This window comes from Chelonia mydas, chromosome 15 (assembly GCF_015237465.2).
Source record: "Chelonia mydas isolate rCheMyd1 chromosome 15, rCheMyd1.pri.v2, whole genome shotgun sequence".
Taxonomy (NCBI): domain Eukaryota; kingdom Metazoa; phylum Chordata; order Testudines; family Cheloniidae; genus Chelonia; species Chelonia mydas.
In genome coordinates this window covers 28,115,622-28,128,226 of record NC_057856.1, presented here as the reverse complement: position 1 = coordinate 28,128,226, position 12,605 = coordinate 28,115,622, and the positions used below count along the sequence as shown (strand labels likewise).

At 45.9% G+C, this 12,605-nt stretch overlaps 1 long non-coding RNA gene across 1 annotated transcript; it reads left to right on the top strand.

The window, feature by feature from the left end:
- Positions 1 to 270: 270 nt before the first annotated feature.
- On the top strand, positions 271 to 12,227 carry LOC122463066. Its single transcript, XR_006286046.1, has 4 exons — positions 271 to 283; positions 6,503 to 6,510; positions 10,520 to 10,521; positions 12,116 to 12,227. It is a non-coding gene; the product is annotated as an uncharacterized LOC122463066 (long non-coding RNA).
- The last annotated feature ends 378 nt before the right edge of the window (positions 12,228 to 12,605 follow it).

Below are 12,605 nucleotides of genomic sequence, written 5' to 3'. Positions count from 1 at the left end.
AGCTGAACTCCCCAGTGTAATCAACAGCACAAGATGGGTCCGAAGTGATATCTAGGGTTGGTAAATCAGATCGGTGAAATTTACATTTGCCAAAATACTTACCTAGTTTGAGCAGAGTTTTTTATTTGGACACATCACATGTTTCAAGCTCAGTGCGCTAGGTACAAAGCAAGGGCTGGTTGATATGGAGAGTTAGTGTGCAGGGTGCTGCAATGTAAGTCTACAGTGCCCTAGCCTGCCATGCACTAACTGGCCATGCTGAGCCTACCACCATGCACTACATGTTCCATAGTGCCCAGAACTTTAATGTGCGGTAGCAGAAAGCATGTGGCTGGTCAGTGTATGGCAAGCTGGAGCACACTAGATTCACATGCCAGTTTCCTGCGTGCTGAGCATCCGAAAAGGCAAGCCTTAAGAAGTATCCTCTGTGTGGAGCAACATGTTTCCTGACAGATTCCATCACCACTCATTCATCTCCAGGGCAGCTTAATTCTGTTCATAGAGTTGCTCATCAAGAAAGTTGATGCTCATACCTTGGGTGTATCCAGCATTTTAGCAACATTCAACATCAGTGCAAGAACAGCTACATCTACCCATTCACCAAGATAAGATAAATCTCTCTTTTGAGTCCATCCCACCATAAACACATTTAAATAACATCTTAACATAAACAGATCTCAGGTCTTGCTTTTCAGACCAAATAGATTAACACATGCTATTTGCTAATTGAAGACAAATCTTTATCAAGCTCTGTGCCTGTATTAAATTCCTCCTTCCAGTACAGCCTTCTTGAGAAAACAATCAAATGCATTAACCAGCTAAGAGGCTCCTTTGATCACCATGAGAGCTGGGTCAGCTTTAGGATTAAGGACTGGAAGAGTATCTAAAAAGGAAACTTGTCTCAGAAATATAGTCATTATTAGAATGGGGATATTTCCCTGAGGAAACTATGGCTTCCCCCATTATAAGCAGCTATTGGAGTTCATCACTCCACTGCATATTTTGCTATGAGAAATATCTCAGGACCAGACTATTATTATTAATTGTATTGTGGTAGAACCTAGGAGGCCCAATCACAGACCTGAACTCCATCGTGCAAGGCGCTGCACAAACACAGAACAAAAAGACAGTCCTTCAACCTCAGTAATGTAATGGTTTGGGGAATTCAACGGAAAAGCTCAGTTGAGGTGAGAAAAATTGCGCTGTAAATACGGCAGCTTCTCACTAAAGAGATCTGCTCCTGGTGCGTATCCAGAGTTGTGTTTGCCAAACTCAGTGACAAAGGAATTTCTAGCTACGTTTTACCCATTAGCCCCGCAAGAGCTAACACAGCCCTGAGAGAGGGAGCTGGAATCTGTATTGATTTGTGCAGCATCAATTCATTTCTAAGGGCTTAACCCAATTCTCCCTTCAGCTTCCCCTGGTGCAACATACTGAATATGGTAGGGTTGCTCATGCATAACCAATGGAAGAATTTGAAGGCAATTGGGCTGCACAGACATAATACTCTTGATAAAGAATCATTTCAAAAAGCAATCATTTATGGTATAACTTACTGATACCATCAGCTGCTGTGTGATGTGCATATTGCATCTCATTGGATCAAAACAGATTTTGGAGGGGAAAAAAACACGCTTAGGTGTTACTTTTGAAAAATAAATCCTGGAATAGTAAAGTGTCTTTTCATGGCCTTTTCTCTGCACTCTTCCTCTTTTTGCTAATCTTTTCAGCTACTTCACTGCAATAACAGCTTTTCCCCTTTCCAGCCTCCTTGCAACGAGCCACTGGTTCACCAAACTGCTAATATTTGACACGTTGATCAATTAAAAAAAATATTCCTAGTGAATCACTGTTCTTCCCAATTTAAATAGTCAAGGAGGTTGGGTATTTTTCCTTCCCAATTCCAACTGACTCCAATTTTCAGGACAAATAACTTAACCTCCTAAAACAAGAGAGAAAGGAGTAGCAAAAATACAGACTGAACAGTTTTACACGGACACTCAGTGTAGGCTGTCATTCATCTTGCCTCCAAGTACATATCGATAAACTGCTCCCACAAATAGGCTTCACATAGCAGACGTCCATATTTATTGCCCTGTCAACTTGAAGGCAAGCAATAATTTTTGCTTGACTGTTAATGGCAGATAAAGGAGGTTCTCTGCAATGTAATACATCACAGGGGATTGTTTTTCCTTTCATCACATTGCATGGATATCATTACAAGCACACACAATTCAAAGATGTCAGACACAATTCAAGGATGTCAGTCGATGATGCTTTGTCACAAAAGGCAAGAGGCTCGTTCTATTCAGAGTGAGTCACATTGAGCTGGCTATTTTACTCCAAGCATTCCCTCCCAGGAGTGTTATTGTTATGTAGGCACCTCTAGAAGTGCCTACAATATGGTAGGTGCTCTCCAGACAGAAGATGGTCTGCACCACGCAGCTCACAACCTAAGGACTGACACACAAAGGGGAGAGGAGAGGGGCACATGGGCGAGAGTTGGCCACATCTTAGTAAAATAAGGTTTGCTGCAGCTAGATTTCCTGTAGCCATCATGGTCTTTGAGGAGGACCTCGCTATGGAGAGGGGCCCTGGGGGCTTTGCACGCCTAGGGTGTAGCGAAGGAGAAGACATTTATGTGAGAAGCTGCTAAAACGGGCATATCAGTCTGGGGACACTGACGGAGTGGAAGAGGTGGTGAGGGAGGCAGAGCAAAAGTAGTGGGCTCTCTCTCTGAGGAATGCTTCCTATGCTAGTAATGACACAGATTCGGAGACCTACCATGGCCAAGGAGCTGATGTGCAGCCAGCCTCTCGCTCCACGGACACGTGGAACAAGTGTCACCAGGACTGCAGCCTGCATGTCACATTTTCAAGTGTTCTCCCAGGCCACAGCCCCTGTGTGCGCATCACATCCCAAGGGATGGAAGCTCTGTGTTGCATGGGAGTAGGAAGCAGCTACAGTCCAGCCTTGAAGGAGTGAGGCACTGGATGATCTTAGGAACCCCAGGAGAGAACAGTTTTGATGGGCTATATGGGGGAGTGTCAGGTAGCCACCCACCCCTTATCCTGGCTATATCATATCCCTCCTATGGAGAGAGGGCAAGATGAGGTGCTAGATACTAGAAGGAAAATGACCAGTGTGGGGTGGGGACTTACCTGCACAGAGAGATGTATGTGGTGTCTTGGCAAAGAGGTGAACTTCGCAGCTCCTGGTGAAGTCATTCAGAGTTGAGAGACTTGGCCCCTTGCAGGTTATGCTGAGGATAAAGAAAACCAGCCTTCTCCATGCTGCCAATTTCTTCATTTTCTCGGAATCCTTCCAAATTCCAGTGTTCCGGGGCCATCGTCTCTGCCTCATGCATTCGCTGCCGGAGGCTCTTGCTGTCGGGGGGCGGGAAGGGGGAATGGTACAAATGGCACTTTTTGAAAAAAGACTGTTTCGAACAGATAAAGAGCTGTCCATCCCATTCCTTCCAGCGTTGACACAGGTCCCCACCACAACGATACAAAAGAAGCCCAGCATTAGAGCCAGCCAACAGGTGCACGGGGAGCGGGGGGGAATAGGGGCGTATGGAGTGGTGGGGGGGAAATAAAAACAAAGGGCTGAATGCAGCATCTGCCACCCCACACCTTCTTCTGGCAAATACGATCCCGGGTCCCAGCTGTTCGTTAGCTAGGCCACCTCCTTTCACAGCCCACGTCAGGCCTCCCTCAGAAAGGACTGGTTCATTCATCTCTCGCAGCTCTCCCGCTGGCCTGCTGCCAGGCAGCCCAGGCCTGGCCTAGCCAGTTCTCTGTCATCCATTACCAAGCTGTGCATGATTCGCCTTTTCTACCACCTCCAGGTGGGAGCGTTCCTCATGCAAGGGCCTTCAAGGCACTTTCTTAGTTTCCTCTTGGGGTGACTCTCAGGTGCTGGTCTCTGGTGAAGTTTGCAGGTGAATGCTTAGCTCCATGCATCTGTTGCTAAGCAGTCGGGTTCCCAGCTCCTTCATTGTGAGTCTGGTGGAGTCTGCAGTGCAATTTACAAGTAGGGACTCTGCCCGCATCTCTTCCTTCCTTGGATTTGCTCTTAGCACATGGCTTCCAGTCTTCCTAATGAGCTATTAATGAGAAGTCAATCATTTATGCAAATCAGAAGCAAACATTGATTTATTTCAGGCTACAGCAATCCATCACCCCAGTTTAAATTGGTGACGGGCCTGAGCCAGGACAGAGCCCAGCCCACCCCTGAATTTTCAGGGTATTCATGTCTCCAGTCCTCATATTCACGCCCCGCCATTCTTGCCTAGATGCTTCCCATCCGACACACAATTTGTCCCTTTTTCCCCTGTTGGAAAAAAGCTCCAGCAATCACCACCGCCACACTGACGGTCCCATGTGTTCAAGTTCAGGCAAGCTGCATGCAGCCCATTTGTGCATGCCTAAGTGGGTACGCTTGGGTGCAAAGGAAGCAATCTTGCTATGCAAGTGCCCCCTCAATCTCTTAAGAGCACCTTAAAAGTGGCATTGGGCCACGGCAGCAGGGCTGACAGCTAGGGCTAGTCACCCAAGTACGTACCCAGGGGACTGGGCAACTTTGTCCTCTGACCACTAGCCTGAGTGGCCATCTGTGCCACCACGACCACAGTGCTATTTTGAGTGCACTGGCTAGTGCAAGCCTGTCTCCCCACACTGGAAAGTGCCTTTCTCAGTGGACATATCCATCGGGTCTCCCTTCTACTTGGTTTGACCTTCTAATATTCCATGAGGTGAGAAGGTTTAATTCCTGATGCTGGACAAAGGCAGGCTGATGTTTTAAAGGCATCCCAATGTCTTCTCATTATGACTTGCAAGCAGCCCAAGTGAGTGGGGACAGGAAATTCATGACCACCACGTTCCCCTCAAGCTTCTTTGACATCCACAGGACAGCATAAATCCCAGAAAAACAGAGGCTGAGCCGACAGATCTGGGCCAAGTCTCAATGTCTGTCCTCTAAACTTTTCCAGAAACAAACAGAACTTAGTTGATATTCAGGTGAAGCAAAGACAGCGGAGGCGGCGGCGGCCAACTCTTCTCCCCAGGGCAATGCAATCAGTCCCTCTGCCCTCCCCATTCGGAAATGTTAATTATACTTACAACTGGTCAGCACCTCCTGGTTCACTATAGCCACCATCCTCTGGCATTAGCTCATAGGAAACACTCCTCAACCAGTGTAAACTGGCATAGCTCTGTTGATTTCAGTGCAGCTACCGCAATTGACACCAGCTAATGATCTAGCCCCCAGAGGAGGTCTGTTTCATGTAGGTCAGAATAGCCCAGTGCAGACTGAACGCACTTGAAACACTTGTGCACCAACGAACAGCACCTCATTGTGATGAGCTCAGCTAATATCCTGTTGATATCAGTTTTGTTGTACTTCACCGCCTGAGTTTCTTCAGACCCTTACCCATTGAGGAGACTGAAGACATGACTTTTCTTCATATTTTAAGTGTTCGTAATTCCAAGCAACCCATTTTCAAGACTATCCGTGTCCCTATGCTTCACAGAAAAAGGAATCAGAAATAGAGAGGGCCCTATGCCCTCACCAAAAGAAAAACAATGACACACAGGTGTGATATTTCAGAGTAACAAAGCCATAAAAAGCAGTTAAACGGCAGTTGCAGAAACATTGTACGTTCATCATCAATTGCTGGGCTTTTTTTCTCTAAAATTACCCACTGACTGTTTTCTGATTGCATCACTTTCGGCGTTGACCATAATCCAAAGCATAAAACACTTGTTACCTGTAGATTTGTTTGCAAAAGCATGTGTGGCTGTGTTTGTCATCAACTTCCCTGCCCCCCACCCACACACACCCCCTCTGCCAAAGAAGACCAGAGATGGCTCTAAGTTTTTCCATTCTGTACTGATCTATCAGCCAGGAAATGGAAGCACATGGCTCCCAACTGATCCCTTATCTTGTAGTCCATTTTGTAGATGAGAGATCGCTCCATCTTTACCAGTTGGTCAAAAATACACATATATATTTACATGGAGATCTTTATGACTTTTTCCGCCTCACCAATTTGCATACCCTGGTCTTTTAGACCAGTCACAGAAGTCTAAGCTAAACAAACCTAACTTCAGTCAGGGTGGCCTTTGGCAACTTTCTACCACGAAAGCCATTTTTGTTTCCTCTCAGACAAAAGGAAAGCACTTGGATTTCACACGGGGGCAGTCGTCATTGAAGTCTGCATTCCTTCAGTGAAGAGCCGAATTGTCCTGAGGATTTCAGAGCTGCTGGACACCGGTAGAGGATGTGCAAAGCAAAAGATGAAAGAAAAAAGCAAAAGCTTGAAAAAGACAGCAAGAGAGCTAATTTTATATTTTATTTTAGGTTGGAGCAAAGTTAATTCTCCCATGTCTCTTCATCCCCCTGTAAGAACTACTGCACCAAAACAAATTTTGCAAGCCATTATGTAACTGGCGGAAATGATGCTTCATTTCTGGCATCAGCCCTTTGTCATCCATTTAAGGTTTTCACGTAAGCTCTCTCAGTGAGACACGGTGGCCAATACTCTTCCACCTAACTATATAATCCCTACCCTGAGGGGAACAGAGTCCACCATCATGGAAGGAGCAACAGTTCCTTAAGTATAGTGCATGAGAAGGTCATGGCATTATTTCCAATACTAAATACTAACTGAAATCAGTGGGCAGAAGCCAGGTTTAAATAACACAGTGACAAACCCAGCTCAGTAGAAATGAAATCAGACCCACAGTTCTTAGGTCATGCTGCTGGGAATTGTAAGATACCACTGCCAGGTTTGCAAAGAAACATTGGCCTACTTAGACAATACTTATTTTTCCCACCACCAGATCTTTACCTCCTGGAGTTTGTCCTGTTGTATACTGCCAGTTCATAACATACATGGTGTTGTAGCCATGTCAGTCGCAGGATATTAGAGAGATGAGGTGGGTGAGATAACATCTTTCATTGGATCAGCTTCTGTTGGAGGGAGACACGCTTCCAGAGAGCTCTTCTTCAGGAATTCTCTCCTTTGACCCAGAGCTCAGGGCCAAGTATTGTAGTGTCTGTGCAAACAAAGCTCCTGCCCACACAGAAAGACTTGGCCCTAACTGTGAGAAGCCACAGTGCTAGAACCTGGATCAGCATGTCCCTGAGTGACTGCCACCTTCGCACCCCCACAGCAGTGTCCAATGAGCGGTGAGCAGCCAGGCACCACTGGATGTCCTGCCCACAGAGGCCCTGAGGCCTTAAATAGCATGCCTGGGCCAAACAGTAGGAAGCTGTCTATGCAACAAGATAGGTCCCCAACCTGCTGCAGAGATGGACCCTACCTTTTCCTGCGTCCCAGCCTGGTTCCTACCTCAGACCCATCTCTGTTCCTGCCTTCCCTGACTCCAGGTAACCCAGTTCTGACTCTCGGCTTGGATTCCTGGCTCTGACCCTCAGTTCCATTTCCCTACTCTGACTCCTGCTCCAGCCATTGGGCTCGACTGTCCCTGCCCCACTCCCTGACGCTAACTCGCATTAGTGACAGTCCAATAGCTCAGAGAGGATTCAAAAGCTCACCATTTGGACTGGGAAAGAAGCAGGAAGAATCAGCAAACTCAGGAAGTGCAGCAGTGCCTTAGAGAATCGCTGCCTTGGCTCATGAAAGGCTTCTAAAGCTGTCAGCGGCGGAAGAGACTCAGTGATCCAAGCCTGCCTAATTTTATGTGAAAATAATACAGGAAAACATTGGGATCAAAAGAAAAACATCAAATGGGAACATCAAACAAATAAAGAACGGTACCCTACCATCGTAAGAGCATCTTAGAAAAAAGTGATGATTTAAAAAAATAAAACCACACATACCCAGAGATGGGGAGTTGGAAATTCATAAACTTGGAGCCAAAGAGGCTTGATCCTAATTTGAAACACTGAGGCAAATGTATCAAATCTACGTGCTGAGAACAATATGTGCAGGTAGTAAAGAATCCATGGACACACCTGCGGGGCTGGGACTTGATCCATTACCCTGGGTCTCCACAGAGCACGTTCTACTAGCTGACCTAAAGGAGCGCTCCCTTAGCTTGCAGCAGTGGCAGGGCCTCCATCCTCTGAGGACCAATAGAGGGCGACACCACTGACACAGACTAAGCCAGTCAAACAAGTTCCTCTGAATAGCTTGAAGGATTTACTAGATCACTAGTAAAATACATCACTAGACCTGCATATAAAACTTTTTTTTAACTAAAAGGACATTTCAGCCAAATCAAAAACATTTACAGAAAATTTGTTTTGGTTGGAATTTTCTGGATTTTCAATGTAAAGCCAAAAAGAACCTTCTGCATTTTTTGGCCTTTGGAAAAAACTCATTTGTTTTAGCCAAAAGTCAATTATTTTTTGAGCCTTAAAAAAAGTTGCATTGGTGGGTGGGTGGGTGGTTTTATTTATTTATTTATTAGGTTTTTCAAACAAGAAATTAATGGGGAAGTTTTGGGGGGAAATGAAATTAAAACAAATTCCTGCAATTTTTCTGGCATTTTTCATCGTGTCTACTCTACATCAATTGGTGGGTTATGTCAGAAAGATTAGTCCTCAGCCCTACCACTCAACACAAAAAGCCCATCTCAGCAGAGAACCCAGTAATCCAGTGGGCATGGAGACTGACCTACCTTCTCATCCAGGCATACTGAGAGGACAGATGGTATATTGGGTGCATGACTCTGAAAACCAGAATCACACAAGATTAAATAGGCAGCATTACAACTGACTGAACTATCCATTCTGAATAATATTTGTCCTGAATTAGTCCCTGTGTCGGTTAGAAGTTGGTTTGTGAGCCAACCCTTTGAACTTATTCACGAGTGGAAAGAGAGTTTGCCAAAGAGATTGGATGGATACTTTTTGGAGGTCGGGCTCAACTATTCACTATCCGTGTAGCATAGTTGGTCGTGAAAGTCATATGGTGTGGTTGTTGCTCCCTGACTGGATTTTTTCCAGGAGGAGAACAAATAGCACAAAGCAAACGTCCAGTATAAACGTTTTCTTGTGCTAAAATTAGTGAAGCTTTCAGAATTGGCAAACATTTTCCGCAGCACCTGGCAACTGTCTGGATACTCACAAATAAGGAATAGTGTGGCAATACAAACCACAGCGAACTGAACGCTGCCACGCAGATCAGGGCTTGAAGAGTGACTAGTCTGAGCTTTAATTCAATGCAAAGCATTTCAGGTTCTTATACCCGCTTCCTGCTATATTGCTAAGGCTTCAAACAAGGCTCCCTTTACAACACAAAGGATATGGCCAGTGCTGGTTATCTTCCATAATTCCTACTGCTGGTCTGAGTTTTAATTTCTCTCCAGGGAAATCAATAGCAAGCTCTGCAATAAGCAGTCACATATTAGCATAAGCAAAAAAAAAGAAAGGGCTGGAAATTATAGTGCCCAAATTCTCTGAGAGTCCAACAAACACAATGATCTGGAAGTTTAGGCATAAATAGCCGTGGGCTGTCCTAGATAATCCATACTTGCAAAGATCATATCAATGATGAGTAAAGTGCTGCAGTCAGAGGGAGCTTTGCTGAAATGCTCAGCTGACAGTACAGAACCATCCGGGGCTGAACACAAAGGGCTGGATCCCTCTTTGCAGGGATCCTCCAGACCAGCCTTCCTATAGCTCAGAACAATCAATATTTTCCTACTGCCGCTCTTTGCGCTACATCCTGCAGTGTTACAGATGCCTGGCTTCCTAGGGTCCATCTAATCTGACAGGATTTCAAAGTCAGAAAATACAAGGATGCAAAATCCCGGACGAGGCATTTGGATACAAATCCATCAGAGAGCTTGCAATCCCTTCTCCCCGCCCTGCACCCAACTCAATGAAGAGCATCACAGGCTATGTGCTAAGAACTTGATGTGTTACTGTTTGTTCATTAATTTCAAAAGGTTAGCAATTAAACTGTCATCTTAGGCCAAACCAAGCTGATGAAAGTTAGAAATTCTTTCAAATGGGCAACATTCATAGGGAGTATTTGAACATACTTGAAGTTAAGACTTGATAGTAACCATCTTTTTTGTTGCCCGCCTACAAAGTAGAGGTCAAGCAGCATTAAAACAAAGTACTTTCATGAGACCTAGACATTTTTCTGTGGCTACAGTAAAGTTGCATTGAGGATGTGCGTGTGATGTTCCAAAATACTGTAAGAATGTTAAACTCAACTTATGGCTAATTGTATGTGTTTTGTTGCTTGACATCATAGGAATAAACATATACAAATCTAAGGTGCAAAGCAACTGGTCTCCAACAGACTGTAAATAAATGTGTCAGGGTATAACCAAAGCCAGAAATATGAGGCTAGTGTGGGGAAGAAGACAGAAATACCTGCTGCCCATTTCTGGTAACACCTATAGATCCAGCCCTCCCAGTCCTGCGGGAAGTATGCGTCTCTTTCTTTTAAGCAAATGAAAACTCTGTTATTCGATGGAATGTTAAATTTTAAAGGCCCAGACTAACTGGCTGATCCAATCTAGTGTGACTAAAGTTGTTTTTTGGTTTTTGTAGCCATGCTGATCGAGTTTAGTCTTTGAAAACCCAAGAACAGGGCTGGATGGAATCCAAATCCTGTTTTTTCCAAACTGCCGAGATCTGGGACATAGAAGGATCCAGCTGTCCTTCAGGGTGCTAGTTTTTGTCTAGATTGAGGGGCAACACTGTTATCTTTCGGGCTATCCCAGTGTGGCAGGAGGCGACATGTTCCAGGAGCAAGCCCCCCTCAGGTTCCACAACTCAGGAACCACGGCAGAAGAGACAGTCTCCAAGGAATCCAGCCCTGACTTTACACAGACCCCAAATCCATTCCAAGATAGGGCTTGGCAAGTTTTCACTCAAGCAGGTATATGTCCTCTGAGGGTAGCTGTACTCAATAAGCCTGAGAGTGCCTTTACTTAGGGAGCGCCGAGAACCCTGGAACGGCATGTAGCTGGATCCCCCTAGGTCACAAGAGCAAGGAGCCATTGTCCCCATGGGAAGCACAGAGCAATGGGACATGGAGAGTTCACACGCCCATCCTCTCATGGCAATGTGGATGGAGACACTTCCCCTGCAGAAGTCAGAGGGGTGGCATTGGCAGAACCCTACCTGGAGCTTTCTAGGGCCAGTTATTTCAAATCTCCTCCCCTTACCTTTCCTGCTGAAGAACAAGTTACTTTAAGAGGCCTGTACTAAACTTTCCTCTCCTTGCATTACATTTTGATTGGTTTCCCCAACTGCTGGAGTTCTGAGAGGGTCAGAGGATTATTGTGAAATGCTGCTGTGAAAAGGGACAAGTGATGGTGCAGGGACAGTTATCCCCAACATCAAACAGGACTGTGAGAGGCTGGGGACAGTCATTAGTAAGATGTGCAAGGAGTTTTTGCTGTTTTTCCTTCTCTTTGTCCTCGCTAACCTGCCAGAGGGCACCTTCCACCCTCTTCCCCCAATCCCCAGCAACATCTACAAGGAAGGACACACTGAAAGCAGGAGACACCTTCTGCCTCACCTCCACTTATTGGCGAGTCGCCATCCCTTTCCCCTTGCAAAGCTTCATTACCACTTCACAACCTTCATTGGAGAGAAAAAGGTTGCAGAGCTTTATTTACCACAAGTACCATACCGGAATTATTTACTACAACCAAAAAAGCCAGCTCTGGACATATCCCCACCACCACTGGCTCTGGAGAGGAGATTCCCAGTGGCCCAACCCCAAAACTCCACAGGGTTTCTAGGTGGTACCTATCACTGTGGTTTCATTAGAGATTCATGGATTTTCCAGCCAGAAGGGACCATTAGATCATCTGGCCTCCTGCATAACCATAGAATTCACCCAGGGATTCTGCATCAAGTGCATAAGTTCTGGCTGAGCTATAGCATGCATTTTAGAACATCATCCAATGTTGATTTAGACTTCAAGTGATGGAGAATGCATCACATCCCTAGGAGAGTTGTCCTAGTGGTTACTTAACCTCACTGTAAAAAAAAAAAAATGTACTTATTTCTAGTCTGAATTTGTCTAACGTCAGCTTCCCACCCTGGGATCTTGTTATGCCTTTTTCTTCTAGATTAAAGAGCCTTCTACTGTCCAAAATTGTTCCCCGCATAGCTACTTCTAGATCGGGGTGGCCAACCTGAGCCTGAGAAGGAGCCAGAATATACCAATATACATTGTCAAAGAGCCAGAGTAATATGTCAGCAGCCCCCAATCAGCTCCTCCCCACCACTTCCCTGCTGGCAGCCCTGCTGATCAGCGCCTCCCCATCCCTCCCGATCAGCTGTTTCGTGGTGTGCGGGAGGCTCTGGGGAGGAGCGAGGGCACAGCAGGCTCAGGGGAGGGGGCGGGAAGGGGTGGAGTGAGGGAAGGGCCTGGGGCAGAGCCAGGGGTTGAGCCATGATCACCCCCCCCAGGCACATTCTGAAGTTGGTGCCTGTAGCTCCAGCCCCAGAGTCGGTGCCTATAAAAGTAGCCACATATTAACTACCTACCAGCCACATGTGGCTCCAGAGCCCCAGGTTGGCCACGCCTGCTCTAGACCGATGAAGTCCATGTCATGCTCATAAGGTGCTAGATTGACACCTATCAAGAGAGGGAAGGC